The 17,097-nt window shown below is 42.0% G+C and overlaps 1 protein-coding gene across 5 annotated transcripts in view; it reads right to left on the bottom strand.

Annotated features, from left to right (window-relative positions):
* Positions 1-17,097, bottom strand: part of TRIM44 (tripartite motif containing 44) — a 175,599-nt gene that overhangs the window by 8,672 nt on the left and 149,830 nt on the right. The gene's annotated exons all lie outside the window — the stretch shown is intronic.

Raw genomic sequence — 17,097 nt, 5'->3', positions numbered from 1 at the left:
GACGTACGACGGGACTAGAAAAGGAAGCTCAATAGCCAGTAGCCAATAGCTGCCCTTGCGTCGTATTTGGTCCGTTAGACCAGCATACAGACGAACGGTTTTCCCGAAAGGGATCAATTCCGTCAGACAGATTTGAAACATGTTCTATTTCTAGGTCTGTCGGATTTGTATAACGAAAAACAATCAGATTAGCCCACATACGATCAGATTTTCTAACGCAGTGTTTTTCAACTCCAGTCCTCCAGGCGCCCCAACAGGTCATGTTTTCAGGATTTCCATTATTTTGCACAGGTGATTTGATCAGTTTCACTGCCTTGGTAATTACCACAGCCTTTTATATGAGGGAAATCCTGAAAACATGACCTGTTGGGGTGCCTTGAGGACCGGGGTTGAGAAACACCGGTCTAACGGACTGCGTCAGACATAGTCTACCGGAAAGTACGGTCGTGTGTACGCGGGATAAGTGTCATTTCTGGCTGCTGCCTCCTTCCTCTGATATAAGCATGAGTCACTTCTGACGAGTTTTCCTGACCCCAAGAGAAAAATGGTGACAGGGGAGGGATTTCTAGCTGATTAACATCCTCAGCTCTCTTCCTGTGTGCTGTGTGTGAAGGGGGCGTGTCCCTTCCCTCCAATCAGCTCTCAGAGCTCTCCTCACTGGCCTCTGCAGCGTGTAACAGAAAAATGTGTAAACAAAAAAATACCAGCAATAGAAAATTCTGAAAAACAAAACCAGACCAAGCATGCCCCAGGTCGGTGACGTCACAAGGGGGCAGGGTCACCCGCTGACATCATCGGGTGAAATGTCAGACAGAGGAGCAGGCAGTCGGCGGGAGTCTTCGACAAGGATGGAGGACTTTTTTTGGGGTCCAGCTGCCAGCGTGATTGACAATGGATCTACCAAGGGACATTTTTTTTTATTTTTGATTATTTAATACAGGAATTGTCAAAAACTTGTGTAGTGTCTTTATTCACTTTTTACACTTATTTGGTGAATGGGTAGGCATACTATGTACCCTATATTAATTCACATGGGGGGGCGGTATCTGGAAGCCCCCTTTTGGAAGGGGGTGTCCAAATTACATTAACCCCCCCCCCCCCCCCCGCTCGCAGACCCTCACAACTACAGCCCATGATTGTGGGGAAGAGGCCTTGTCCCCATCAACATGGGGATAAGGAGTTTTGGGCTGCCCCAAATTGCCCCCCATGTTAAGGGCACGTGGCCTGGTATGGTTCAAAAGAGGGGAGTGCTCACTCGTCTTCCCCTTTCCTGGCTACATGCTCAGATAAGGGTCTGGTATGGATTTTTTTTTGGGGGGGGGACTCCACACATTTTTAAAACATTTTTTGACATGGGGCTCAGTATAGATTAGGGGGTCCCCACGCATTTTTTTCTGACTTTATTACTGACATTCTTTTGTTTATATTTCAGCTGTCAGTGGAGAAGCCCGCTGACAGCTGATGAGTCATCCACTGTTAACCACTTGCCCTCCGGAAGTTTTACCCCCTTCATGACCAGGGCACTGCATTACTTTAACTGACAATTTGGCGATCGTGCGAAGCTGTATCCAAACAAAATGAATGCATCTTTTTTCCCCCACAAATCACGCTTTTTTTGATGTTATTTGATCACCTCTGCGGTTTTATTTTTTGCGCTATAAACAGAAAAATAGTGCACATTTAAAAAAAAAATAGATTTCTTTTTACTTTCTGCTATAAAACATATCCAAAAAAAATAAATAAATGTTTTCATCAATTTAGGCCAATATGTATTCTACTACATATTTTTGGTAAAATAAGATCCCAATAAGCGTATAATAATTGGTTTGCGCAAAAGTTATAAAGTCTACAAACTATGGGATATTTTTATTTATTTAAAAATTTTTTTTACTAGTAATGGTGGCGATCAGCGACTTATAGTCTATTATATTGTGGTGGACATTCAGGACACTGACTTTTCACACTGCTTGGGGACCAGTGTCACTTATGCCCCCGAACACACGATCAGAAATTCGGCCAGCAAAAGACAGATGTGAGCTTTTGGTCGGAAAATGCGACCGTGTGTACGCTCCTTCGGACTTTTGCTGGCCGAATTCCCGCCAGCAAAAGATTGAGAGCGGGGGTCTCAATTTTTTGGTTGGAAAAAGTTCCAACCGGAAATTTAGATTGCCTGTACAAATTCTGACGCACAAAATTCCTACTCATGCTCCGAAACAATTCGATGCATGCTTGGAAGCATTGAAATTAATTTTCTCGGCTTGTCGTAATGTTGTACATCACCGCGTTCTTGACGGTCGAAAGTTCAGCGAACTTTTGTGTGACCGTGTGTATGAGCGTTGATCGGAATTCCGTCGGAAAAACCATCCAATGTTTTACTACAGTCTGTGTGTGTGTGTGTGTGTGTGTGTGTGTGTGGGGGGGGGGGGGGGTTACTAGGGGAAGGCACTGATCCATGTTTCTGCCTTGCAGGAACACAGGATCACTGCCTTCCTTACTGACAGAATGGCGATCTGCCTTGTTTACATAGGCAGATCGCCGTCCTGACTCTCTGCCTGATGAACAGACATCGAGTCCGTTGCACCCGCAGTCGCAGATCGGCTCCTGCTGTGTCTAATCACGTGCATGCCGCCTCAAAGAGTTAGATCACATACTAGGTACGTGATCCGGCAGGGAGTGGCCGCACCTGCCGCAGTATATGTACGGTGGTGTGGTCCGCAAGGTGTTAAGGATGCGGCGGCCGGCTTCCCGGCCTGCTCCTCAACAACCAGCTATTCTTCACACAGAATTCGAATCGGTCCATCATTTTTTGACCGATTCGAATTGTCTTCCGAAAATTTGAATTTCTTTAGAAAATGAATAAACAAAACGAAACTAAACAAATTTTGAAACGAATCAAAAGAAACAAAAATTAGTAACATAATGAATCTGAAACTAAACAAAAACACATTTACTATTCTTCACATATCTAATAAAAATAATTTACGGAAAGGAAAATCACCGAAAGGAAGCATTTAAAATAATTGATTTTGTTGCGTTTTTACCTGAATTTTTTTTTTTTTACGTTAGTGACAGGGTCTCAGTATTGTAGTACTGTATGCCTGTATTTTAGAAGAATTTCCTTTTCAATAGATACAACAGGAAATTAGGAAATGTACCCAATAGAGGAAGCCCCTTCTTAATTTGTTTTCACGAAACATGTGCCTACATTCAAAGATTTCTCTATTTCTCTTTTCCCGAAAACGATAACATTTTGGACTTCGCAATACTTTTTGTTCCCGTAGCTATGGCAACTAGGGGATATACTCGTGGTAAGCATGGATGCAGACCGCAAGATAAACCTACCAGGGGGTCTATCCCATCTCCTCTCTATCCAAAATGAAAAAAAATAAAACTGTAAATATGCTTTAATCACGCCAGTCCCCAGAAGATTTGGCTGCTGAATGACCGGGCCATTTTTTTCGATACGGCACTGCGTCGCTTTAACTGACAATTACGCGGTCGTGCGACGTTGCACCCAAACAAAATTGAAGTCCTTCTTTTCCCACAAATAGAGCTTTCTTTTGGTGGTATTTTATATTTTAACGCCTCTGCATTTTTTGCGCTATAAACAAAAAAAAAAAAAAAAAGAAAAAGAGCATAAATTTTGAAAAAACAAAACAAAAAATATTTTGTACTTTTTGCTATAATAAATATCCCCATTTTAATTTTTTTTAAAAGCTAATTTTTAATCAGTTTAGGCCGATGTATTCTTCAACATATTTTTGGTAAACAAAAATAAAAAAAAATTAAAAAAAACGCAATAAGTGTATATTAATTGGTTTGCGCAAAAGTTATAGCATCTACAAAATAGGGGATAGATTTAAAGCATTTTTATTATTATTATTTTTTTTACTAGTAATGGCAGTGATCTGCGATTTTTATCGGGACTGCAACATTACGGCGGACACGACGGACAATTTTGACACATTTTTGGGACCATTGACAACTATACAACGATCAGTGTTATAAAAAATGCACTGATTACTGTAAACATGTTGCTGGCAGTGAAGGGGTTAACACTAGGGGGCGATCAAGGGGTTAACCGTGTTCCCTGTGTGTGTTTCTGACTAGAGGAAATGACAGATCCTGATTCCTAGCTATTAGGAACTCACGATCTGTCTCTCCTCACAAAACAGAACAGGGATTTGTGTGTTTACACACACGTCCTTGTCCTGCCTCTCGTGCCCGCGATCGCTTGTGGCCGGCGGTTCGCGCCTGCTATCTCGCTTAAAGGATTTGACGTATAGCTACGGATCGTGCTGACCTGCCACACTATAATGACGGCGGTTGGTCGGCAAGTGGTTAAAGGAAAAGTACAGCCAGAGCTCATTTGTCCGTACTTCTCCTGTGGTTCACAGGAGTGCAGTTCGTTCTGCATTCCTGTGATCTGTTTTCTGCAGACAGCGGGTGGAAGCCTGCTGTTGGCTGACGTCACAGAGCTGGTCCAGGCTCGGGTAAGATTGCGACCATATCCTCCTCCTACCTATTACAACGCTCCTTCAGTGTGACCTAGAACTCTCTTTCCTCCTCTCCACTCTTCCTGTAGGGATTCCTCAAGGTTCTGTCTTCAGACCCCTTCTCTTCTCCATTCACACCTCCTCCCTTGGTCTGTTAATATACTCCCATGGCTTCCAGTACCACCTCTATGCTGATGACACCCAGATCTATCTCTCTACTCCTCACCTAACTCTTTCAGTCTCCTCTCACATTACTAACTTACTACCCCCGTTTCCCCGAAAATATCACCTAGCGTGATTGTCGGTGATGGCTGCAATATGTATTGTAGGTCTTATTTTCAGGGTAGGGCTTATTTTCAGGGAAACAGGGTAGGACTTATTGGGGGGGTAGGGCTCATATTGCAGCCATCACCGACAATCATGCTAGGTCTTATTTTTGGAGAAACAGGGTAACTGATATCAACATGGATGTCTCGCCACTTTCCCAAACTCAACTTTCTAAAACCGAGTTCATAATATTTCCTCCAGCCCGTGCCCCTCCCCCTGACTTCTCCATCAAGATCAATAATACAACCATCAGTCCCTCCCCTCGTGCCAAGGTACTAGGTGTAATCCTAGACTCTGACATGTCCTTTCAGCCCCAAATCCAATCACTATCCAAATCATCCAGACTTCACCTCCGAAACGTTATCGTTTTCTCCAAAATATTCCCCTAACCATTGAAACCGCTAAGCAACTTATTCACTCCCTCGTTATCTCTCGCCTTTGCTATTGTAACTCCCTCCTCATTGGCCTTCCTCTCTGCAAGCTATCCCTTCTTCAGCCTATTATGAATGCCACTGCCAGACTCCTCCACCTTACCAACCATTCAGTGCCCGCCACTCCTCTCTGCCAACCCCTCCTCTGGCTTCCCATTGTCCAAAGAATAAAATTCAAAACACTAACAATAACATACAAATCCATTCACAATTCTGCCCTGAGCTACATCACCAATCTCATCTCCAAATATCAACCAAACCGTCCTCTCCGCTCCTCCCAAGACCTTCTGCTCTCTAGAGATCCCTAGTCTCCTCCTCCCATGCTTGTCTCCAGGACTTCTCCAGAGCCTCTCCTATCCTCTGGAACTCACTACCCAAATCTGTCCGATTATCTCCTACTCTGTTCACTTTTAGGTAATTCCTGAAAACTCATCTCTTTAAGGAGGCCTGTCCTGCCCCCAGCTAACAACCAAATCTTCTACTCCCCTCATTAGTTCATCCCTCACAGTCCCTACCTTTTGTTTCACCAGCCCCTCCCTCTTAGATTGTAAGCTCACAGGAGCAGGGCTCCTCTAACCCTCTTGTTTTGAATTGTACTGTTGGTGTAGTGTCTCCCTACATTGTAAAGCGCTGCACAAACTGTTGGCGCTATATAAATCCTGTATTATAATAATAATATTCCAGGACCAGCATCGGGTTTACCACCTTAGCGAGCCACTGAGAGATCCCACAGGTAGGGTGTACGCATAAAAACATTGATCTAAGCTGAACCAATAGAACTATGTAAAAAAAATTCCATACCTGGAATTCTTCTTTAATACAGTTAATATGAATTCCTGAGTCGTCTTTATATTAGCTTCCTGCAACTACCATTGTAGCAGGACTGGATGGCAGGCAGTGTGAGACAATAAATCCGGCGATACATGGATCAAACCCAACTGAATCCGACAACATTTGACCCATTTGTAGCCACTCTGGTTGGGCACTCTATCGATTGGGAAAAACCCGACAGGCTGGTTTTACACAAGTCAAACAACTAAAACACCCAAAACCATTGCACAGAGCAGGTAAGTATAAAATGTTGGTCATAAAAAAAAAAATTAGAACCTTTAGAATCATTTTAAATTTAAACCCAACTTTTTCTTTTAAGTTTTGGGTATCACAGGGAATGAATAGAATCTGTCAGATTTTTATTGCTTGTGGCAAAACAGAAGGGATATAAGAGCTCTGCTCCATCATAATCATGGCAATCTGTGGACAGGTGGAATGTATTAAATATTAATTCATAAAAATTTTAAAAAAGTTTGCCCACTTACAAAGAAATGAACGGTCTATCATTTTTATCATAAGTGTAATTTAAATGATAGAGACAGAATAGCAACCAAAAATCCAGTAAAAACACACGATACAAATGTTATAAATTGAGTTGCCGTTCAGTGAGTAAAATAAGTATTTGACTCCCAAGCAAAACATGACTTGGTGGAGAAACCCTTGATGGCAAGCACAGAGGTCAGACATTTCTTGTAGTTGGTGACCAGGTTTGCAAACATCTCAGGAGGGATTTTGATCCACTCTTCTTTACAGATCTTCTCTAAATCCTTAAGGTTTCTTGGCTGTTTCTTGGCAACTCAAAGTTTCAGCTCCCTCCATACATTTTCTATGGGATTAAGGTCTGGAAACTGGCTAGGCCACTCCATGACTTTAATGTGCTTCTTCTTGAGCCACTCCTTTGTTGCCTTGGCAGTATGCCATGCTGAAAGACTCATCCACAAACCATCTTCACTGTTCTGGCTGAGGGAAGAAGGTTCTCATCCAAGATATTACAATAAATGGCCCCATTCATTGGCCCCTCAATGTGGCAAAGTCAGTCTGTACCTTTAGCAGAGAACCAGCCCAGAAGCATAATGTTTCCACCTCAGTGCTTGACTGTAGGGATGGTGTTCTTAGGGTCATAGTCAGCATATTTCTTCCTCCAAACACGATTTCCCCTCCTCAAGAAGGCACATGTACAGTCATGCCAATGAACATCTAAACGATTCAGAGAAGGATTGGGAGAAAGTGCTATGGTCAGATGAGACCAAAATTGTGCTCTTTGGCATTAACTCGACTCGCCATGTTTGGAGGAAGAAAAATGCAGACTATGACCCTAAGAACAGCATCCCTACAGTCAAGCACTGAGGTGGAAACATAATGCTTTGGGGCTGTTTCCCTGCTAAAGGTACACGCTGACTTTGCCACATTGAGGGGCCAATGAAAGGGGTCATGTATTGTAAAAATCTTAGACGAGAACCTTCCCTCAGCCAGAACACTGAAAATGGGTTGTGGATGGGTCTTCCAGCATGACAATGACCCAAAACAAATATTTAGAGAAGATCTGTAAAGAGGAGTGGACAAAAATCCCTCCTGAGATGTGTGCAACCCTGGTCACCAACTACAAGAAACGTCTTACCTCTGTGCTTGCCAAGAAGGGTTTCTCCACCAAGTACTAAGTCATGTTTTGCTTGGGGATCAAATACTTATTTTACTCACTGAACTGCAACTTAATTTATAGCGTTTGTTTTATGTGGTTTTTTTTCTGGATTTCTGGTCGATTTTTTATCATTTAAAACACATCTATGATAAAAGTTATAGACCCTTCATTTCTTTGTAAGTCGGCAAACTTGCAAAGTCTGCAGGGGATCAAATAATTATTTTATATATATATATAATATATACATATACATACACATACATACATACACATACATTTACACACACACACACACACACACACACATACACATACACTGTATATATGTTGAACTTTAGGACACCTCTGCGTTTTAAAGGAAACAGCCTACTTGTTCTACTTGGAACAGACTATAGCCAGCACCATAAGTTCTCTAATAAGTATATTGTTGTAATATTCCCTGTCTCTATTTGCTCTGGTGGTCACTGTTACTGGGACTAATAGTAAGGGAACAAAGAGAATATGCATTATAAACCATTTTTTGTACTATATCGTTTCACATTCAGTGTGATATTCTGCTTAAAGCAACTTTTTTATACTTTATACCTCTTGGTATTTTGTTTTGTTTTAATACATTGTTGAACTTGGGTTTGGTCTTCAAGTGAATAATAGTTAAGAAAAAAAAAAAAGGAGAAAGGGAGTGCATCAAACATACAAGCCCCCTACTTCAGCTGTCCGTTCAGCAGATTATTTTCAGTGGTTTGGGAACTTGGGTTTGGTCTTCATCGTGCATAGTAGAAGAGCTATACAGTAGTGTTTTCCATTTATCTGCGTGGAACAGCTTTCTTTGCTGGACCCAAACGCTTTTGAATCTTGTTCTCTAGCAATGGTCAGCAAGGGGCTAATGGGACCACTTCCATTGAGACTCATGGGATCAGTTCCATAGAGATCCATGGGATCAGTTCCATAGAGATCCATGGGATCAGTTCCATAGAGATCCATGGGATCAGTTCCATAGAGAACCATCAGATCACTTCCATAGAGATCCATGGGATCAGTTTCATAGAGATCCATGGGATCAGTTCCATAGAGACCCATGGGATCCATTCCATAGAGACCCAATGGATCCATTCCATAAAAACTCAAGGGATCAATTTCATAAAGACCCATGGGATCACTCCCATAGAGACCAAAGGGATCAATTCCATAGAGACCAAAGGGATCAATTCCACAGAGACCAATAGGATCAATTCCATAGAGACTAGCAAAAAGTTGCCTCCCCTCCGTTACATGGCCCTTAACCATTTTCTAGGCTAACTAAAATGGAAAGCAAAACGTTTGTGCTTTAGATATATTTTAGGGACCAATTTAAAGTAAATAGTAGTTAAAAAAAGAAAGAAAGACGAAGAAGAGCATCAAACATACAGGCCCCCTACTTCAAAGAGTCAGCTGTCCTTTCAGCAGATTATTTTTGGTGGTTTAGGAACTTGGGTTTGGTCCTCATAGTGCTGGAAGGCTCGTTAACCCTACTGCTACCTCAAGACCAGCTTGCTGTAATTCTGAGCTTGTAGCACTGGAACGAGGAGGGGAGGGATGCTGCTAGCTATTTCTCTTTTTTTTTGGACTTGCACACATACTGCTTTCAGGCATAAAGGAATTTTTGTCTTTTTGCTGATGTCTGTAACCAACAGTGGCAGGTGGAAGGAACTGAGACGATGATTGTTCTGCTGCCTAGTAAGCAGGGCACAGCGTATTAAAGGAGAATGTGAAGCCACTCAAAGCACAGGACATCACAATGACACTTTGAGATGGTAATAATATGATATAGCTGAGCTTTTAGCGCAGCTGGAACTTCCAGTAAGATCACCTTGGAGAACAAGCCGTACCCTGTGCTGTCCTAAAAGCAGCATATTACATCAGGAGACATCTAGAGATAAAACTATTTAAAGAGAAACTGTCACCCCCTGTGACTTTATAAGTCAAATATAGGAGGTTTAAAAAATGTACTAATCAGGCATTGCTTTCATCTGCTGAAAGACCGTCTATGGGGTTTATTTATGAAAACTGGAGAGTGCAAAATCTGATGCAGCTGTGCATGGTAGCCAATCAGCTTCTAACTTTAAGTTGTTCAATTAAAGTGGGGTGCCCCCTGAAAAAAAAAAAATTTAAAAGTCAGTAGCTACAAATACTGCAGCTGCTGACTTTTAATAATCCAGCGATGCGGGGGAACGAAGCCCCCCTCGTTCCCCGCTCCGCTCGCTGCGCCGGCATTCTTACTGTGGGCACCCGGCTGTGGCTTCACAGCCGGGCACCCACTGCGCATGCATGAACAGCGCCGCTCGCCGTAATACGCCACACAGTCATCTGGGACATGTTACAGGTCCCAGATGACTGTGCGGTGCCGAGGGGAAGTGATGTCACCAGCCCGGGCAATGAACGAGGCAGACTACGAGGGACCTCCTAGCAACAGGCATTTAGAGGTGAGTAATTATTTTCATTTTTTTATGAATTTTAAGCATTTATTTTTTTTGGTGGCAACACCACTTTAAGCTTTGACCAAAAAACCTGGAAGCTGATTGGTTTCTATACAGAGCTGCACCAGATTTTGTACTCTCCAGTTTTAGTAAATCAACTGTGTGTGTACAGTATAGCAAGAGTGCTGCATGAAAAGTCTAAAAAGACCAGTTATAATATAAGTAAAGGTTCATAACAAGACAACATAGATTAATAAATGCATTACCTAGCGTTCAAGCTTGAAAAGTAATAAAGAGGGATCAAGAGTGACAAAACTGCCAGAATTAATAGTTTGCTGTAAAAAAAAACAACAAAAAAAGTACAGGTTTCTGGCGATCCACTAATCCTGTATATACGTAAAATTGTTCTACAGCAAACTAATAATCCCATTATTTCTGCCATCACTTTTGCCACATAAGCCTTGAAGATGATGACAGTTCTATGTGGCCTTGCTATGAACCATTATCAATGCTAAAATAATTTGGACTCTTCAGACTTTCTTACACGCGACTCCCAATTTGTATTGACAGCAGCCTACTAGAGCCACTACTCCCTATTGAATTTGGATTGACCAACCGCTAATTGGAATTCAGCTCCTTGTGTCTATGTGTCCAGCCAAACCTGGTGCTGACAAGACCTGTGCTTATAATCACACTGGAAGAATACCATTAAAATGTCCAGCTCACTTCAAGCCTATTTACATTGTTTTCAATCTCAATCCCTGATGAAAGGCCGAAACGCATTGGGTGCTCTTTGGATATCCCCTCTGCCTTTTACTGGAATAAAGTCAAATCTGCACCTTTTAGCAGTAATGTGGTACTTGAATTTACATTTTTGGAAAACTTCACATCAATAACACTTTTTTTTAATGCAAGCAGATTAAGTAGCTGAGTTTGGCTTGGTATCATTCCCTTTCTGTCCTCATACAGCAGAGCTTAAATTAGGCAACAGAGAAACAGCACAAGAAGCCAATCAGTTGTGTTGCACTACAATAGCTTGCAGATACGAGAAGAGTGACAGAAAGATTGGCTCATCAGTCTGCTGCGTTTCTTCAGTGTTTAGTCCCAGGTGGAGGGGGACAAAACCTGTAAGTATTAATGAACTGAATCAGAGGAAAATCAGGTCTTCTACTCCGCCATGCAGGGCTGCATATCAGAGTTGCGTAAATCTCAGAAAAAGTAGAAAGAGAGAGAGAAGGAAAAAGTAAGAAAAAGCTCCAGGAGGGAGATGTAATGAGATGGAAATTAGACGATCAAGAAAGAAATAAAGAAAGAGACCAAGAAAGAGTGAACGAGCGAGAGCGAGAGAGAGAGAGAGAGCGAGATAGAGAGATGGAGAGAGAGAGAGATGGAGAGAGAGAGAGATGGAGAGAGAGAGAGAGATGGAGAGATGGAGAGAGAGAGAGAGAGAGAGAGAGAGAGAGAGAGAGAGAGAGAGAGAGAGAGAGAGAGAGAGAGAGAGAGAGAGAGAGAGAGAGAGAGAGAGAGAGAGAGAGATGGAGAGGACACCAGGAGGGAGATGGAATGAGAGGGAAATTAAATGATCAATAAAGAGAGAGTGAGAAAGAGAGAAAGTGAGAGAAAGAGAGTAAAAGGCAGTGAGAGAGAAAAAGTGAAAGAGAGCAAGAAAGAAAAAAAAGAAAAGAAGAAAGACGGTAAAAGAAAGAGGGCACCACGTGGGAGATGGAATGAGTGGGAAATGAGATAAGAAAGAAAGAAAGAAAGAAAGAAAGAAAGAAAGAAAGAAAGGAAAGAAGGGAGACGTGATTGAGAGGGACATTAGATGACCAAGAAAGAAAGAGTGAACGAGCAAGAGTGAAAGTGAATGAGAAATAAAGTGAATGAGATAGAGAAAAAGTGAATAGGAGAGCGAGAATGTGAATGAGAGAGAGAGAGAGAGAGAGAGAGAGAGAAAGAAAGGGCAGGAATGGAGGGAGATGGAATGAGAGGGAAATTAAATGACCAAGAAATAAAGAGAGTTTAAGAGAGAAATTAAGAGTAAGAAAGAGAGAGTAAGAAATAGAAAGAAAGAAAGAAAGAAAGAAAGAAAGAAAGAGAAAGAAATAGAGAGAAATGAAAGAAAGAAAGAGAAAAAGAAAGAAAGAAAAAAAAAAAAGAGAGAGAGAGAGAGAGAGAGAGAGAGAGAGAGAGAGAGAGAGAGAGAGAAGAGAGAGAGAGAGAGAAATGAAAGAAAGAGAAAGAAAGAAAGAAAGAAAAAAAAGAGAAAGAAAGAAAGAGAAAAAGAAAGAAAGAGAAAAAGAAAGAAAGAGAAAAAGAAAGAAAGAAAAAAAGAAAGAAAGAAAAAGAAAGAAAGAAAGAGAAAGAAAAAGAAAGAGAAAAAAAAGAAAAGAAAGAAAGAAAAAGAAAGAAAAAAAAGAAAAGAAAGAGAGAAATAGAGAAAAAAAGAAAGAAAGAATAGAGTGAAAGCGAGTGAACGAGAAAGAGAAAGAAAAAGAGGGCACCAGGAGGGAGATGGAATGAGAGGGAAACAAGATGATCAAGGATTTTCTAAAGTGGAAATATTACAACAAAAGAATCTGTAACACAATGTGAAACAAGTAGTAAAAGTTACTGTATCAAACAATCCCCACAGGGAGCAACGAAAAAATCAATAATCTGCACAAACACTCCATTAAAAGCCCATCAATGTGCAGGGCTGAGGCAACAGACGAGAAAATAATAGAGAACCCACCAGAAAACGCCATAATGCCACCACAAACAGTCTACAACATAGTTAATATTGAACAAAACATTGCTAAAAACATTCATCACGCTTAGTGGGACATAAATGGCATTGCCCATTGGTGCGTGAGAAGCGCTGTGCTGATTGCAAGCTCTAAATTTTAACACCGACTGATAACAATGAATGTGGTGGGCATGGTTGTACAGAGCATAATTATGCAAGGATAAGGTGTACGGGCAGGGCTGTCAATGCATGGGCAGCTCTGGGCACTGCCCAGGTGCTCAAGGTGCATGGAGGCCCCATGATCTTGCATTACTTACATCATACTTGCAAACTGTCCCAGATTTGCCAGGACAGTAATACTTTTTACTAAGCTGTCCCGGGATGGCAATGTCCCGGCCAGCCTCCTATAAACTGTACTGTGCCCTCCTGATCCCAATATTCTGCCCTCCTGACTCCCCCTGCACTGTGCCCTTTGTGTTATATAAACCTCACCATATATAGCAAAAGATGGTTCCTGTAAGGTAACTAGAGCCACTATTAAGGCTCTAGTTACCTTACAGGAACCATTGTTTTTTATTTATTCATGTAGAAGTTACACTTAAGCTCCTGAAGAAGCGTTTTTGCACGTAACATGTAGAGCTCATCTATAGTATGCCCTAACCAGCCTACACCAAGCCTGATTGACTTCTGATATTCGTCAGATTCAAGACAGTCTCCCAACCATACAGGAAACATTATTACTTTGGTGTAACTTGTGGCGTGATCTATATTCACTAAGCAATATCCTTATTGCTAAGTTTTAAAAAAAAAAGGCTTTTCTATATATTTTTTTGGTAATAAAGATATTAACTTTTAATAATGTGTAATAATGTGTACTTTTGTGCCTATAAAGTCCAGTGTTTTTTGCTCTATTTAGTATTCCATTTTAACACATGAATATGCTTTGATCTAAACCATTCCATTGTAGCTCTGGCTGTATGTTTAGGGTCGTTGTCCTGCTGGAAGGTGAACCTCCACCCCAGTCTAAAAAAAAAAGTTAGCAAACTCTAATAGGTTTTCTTCTAAGATTGCCTGTATTTGGCTACATCCTTTTCCCATCAACTCTGACCAGCTTCCCTGTCCCTGCTGAAGAAAAGCATCCCCACCACATGATGCTGCCAACACTAGGGTTGCACCGATACCGATAGTAGTATCGTCATCTTTATTGAAATCTATACAGAGAGATCAGTGCTTGTAACTCCCCCCACCGCTGCACCAATCATCCCAGACTGTCCCCTTTGTCCTTCTCCGTGTCCTCCTCCAGTCCCCCTCCGTGTCCTCCATGCTCCTCCGGTTCCCCTCCGTGTCCTCCATGCTCCTCCGGTTCCCCTCCGTGTCCTCCACGCTCCTCCGGTTCCCCTCCGTGTCCTCCACGCTCCTCCGGTTCCCCTCCGTGTCCTCCGTGCTTCTCTGGTCCCCATTGCCCCGGATCTGTCACGATGGAGAGCTGAGGAAGGAGCCGGTAAAGATGTAATTTACAGGCTCCTTCCTTTTCTGAATGAACAGAGAGTCACTGATCACTGACTGTCCATTCATAACTGAGCATCGTAAACTGGGTTTACAATGCTTCAGTTTATGAACGGAGAGGAGCCGCTGTCTCCCATCCATTCATTTTCAGTGCAGCTGAGGCTGCAGAGAAAGGGACTTGGGGAATCTGTGTCCTCAGTACTTTTCTCTGTCTCAAAGGGGAGATGTCAGGAGTCTGTTTAAACCCCTGATATCTCACCAAAGTCCCCCTCCCCAACAGGGCTAATAATAATAAAAAAAATAATAAAAAAATAATCATTTTAATAAATATTTAAAAGCTAAAAATGTAAAATAAAAAAAACAGTGGCACCATCCACTGTCCCATCCTCTCCCCAAAGTGAAGCATTGCAAAAAATAAAATTGTAAAAAAATAAATAAAAAAATACTGACACAATCCACTGTCACATGACATTAATAAAAAGTAATAAAGTAATAATATAATAATATAAATAAAATGTATAAAATATATATATAAATATAAAAATAATAATAAAAAATCAGTATCGGTGAGTACTTGAAAAAAGTATTTATACTTGTACTCGGTCTTAAGAAAGTGGTATCTGTGCAACCATAGCCACCACCATGTTTCACGGTGGGGATGGTGTGTTCAGGGTGATGTGTAGCGTTAGTTTTCCCCCACACATAGTGTTTTGGTTTTAGGCTAAAACGTTCAATTTTGGTCTCATCTGACCAGAGCACCTTCTTCCCCATGTTTGCTGAGTCCCCCACATGGCTTCTCGCAAACTGCAAACAGGACTTCTTATGTCTTTCTTCTTGCCACTCTTCCATAAAGGGCAGATTTGTGGAGAGCACGACTAATAGTTGTCCTGTGGACAGATTCTCCCAACTGAGCTGTGGATCTCTGCAGCTCCTCCAGAGTTACCATGAACCTCTTGGCTGCTTCTCTGATGAATGCTCTCCTTGCCCGGCCGGTCAGTTTAGATGGACGGCCATGTCTTGGTAGGTTGGCAGTTGTGCCATACTCTTTCCATTTTCGGTTGATGGATTGATCAGAGCTCCGTGAGATGTTTAAAGCTTGGACATTTTTTTTATAACCTAACCCTGCTTTAAACTTCTCCACAACTTTATCCCTGACCTGTCTGGTGGGTTCGTTGACCTTCATGATGCTGTTTGTTAGTGAACCTTATGCCGGCCATACACGGTTTGAATTTCGAAAGAATTTTCTTTCGAAAATCGTATCTAAGAATTTTCGTATGAATTTCGCACCATTAGTGGGCTGAAGCAACAGCCGATTTTCGCGCGGAAATAACGTTTTTAGGAATCGGACATGTTGGAAATTTTTTGAAAAACAAACGATTTTCTAATCAATGATGGGAGAATCGTGCGAGAAACGTAATAAGAAAAGAAAATGTACGGATATAAAAGAAAATTTACGGAGAGAAAAGAAGATTCCCAGCCAAGAAAATTCTTTTCTGTAGCAACATGAGGTGAAATTGAAGGCTTGGTAGGCCAGATTTCGAAAATCAATGGTGGCATCATCGGATCACAAAAAAAAACGAATTTTCTGATTTTGAAAAGAAAATTCGTTCGAAATTCGACCGTGTATGGCCTGCATTAGTGAACAAACCTCTGAGGGCTTCACAGAAAAGCTGTATTTACACTGAGATTAAAGCCGCGTACACACGGGCAGACTGTATGGCCTACTTAGTCCGTCGAAACACATTTCAGCGGACAGTCCGCTCGTGTGTGGGCTTCAGCGGACTTTTTTAGCGTGCAGTCTGGAGTACTAAGTATTTCGGATTTTTCGAAATACTGTCCGTCATACTTTGGTTTCAGCGGACAATCCGCTCGTGAGTAGGCTAGTTCGACGGACTAAGAATGGCGCATGCTCAGAAAGGATTTACACGGCGAAAGGTTGCATTGCTGTGTATTGGACTTCCTATTTCTAGTCCCGTCGTACGTGCTGTACACGTCATCGCGCAAGCTTTCGACGGACTGTTTGTGCATCCGTGTGTGGTCAAGTCCGTTCATTCGAAAGTAGGACGGACTGTCCGTCGGATTGTATGGCGGACTAAGTAGGCCATACAATCCGCCCGTGTGTACGCGGCTTTAATTACACACAGGTGGACTCTACTAATTAGGTGACTTCTGAAGGCAATTGGTTTCACTAGATTTTAGTTGGGGGATATCAGAGTAAAGGGGGCTGAATACAAATGCACGCCACACTTTCACATATTTATTTATAAAAAATTTGGAAAACCATTTGTAAAATTGCTTCAACTTCACAAATTGGAACCACTTTGTGTTGGTCTATCACATAAAATCCCAATAAAACAATGTTTTCGGTTGTAACATGACAAAATGTGGAAAATTTCAAGGGGTATGAATACTTTTTCAAGGCGCTGTGCGTCAATGACTGTGGTTTGTGTTTCAGAAGACGTGCCGGTGTCTTGTCAAATAGCGTCCTCCATCAGATAGTGTCCCCTGCGTACTGCGCATGCGCAGTACACAGGAACACAGATTCCGAAAATTGCCGAGGATGAACGGCGCCTGCGCCGTGAGTCCAGGTTCTATCCCCACTATCCAAGTGGACATAAAGTAGGAATAAAAAAGAGCCGAGCGCAGCGAGGCCGAGCCCGAAGTGTGGCGAGCGAAGCTCGCCCGCGAG

The sequence above is a fragment of the Lithobates pipiens genome, unplaced genomic scaffold (assembly GCF_037356315.1).
Source record: "Lithobates pipiens isolate NorthernLeopardFrog02 unplaced genomic scaffold, aLitPip1_a1.2 Scaffold_10, whole genome shotgun sequence".
In the NCBI taxonomy this organism is placed as follows: Eukaryota; Metazoa; Chordata; class Amphibia; order Anura; family Ranidae; genus Lithobates; species Lithobates pipiens.
The sequence above is the reverse complement of the archived record's forward strand: the minus strand, read 5'-3'. Positions and strand labels throughout refer to the sequence as shown.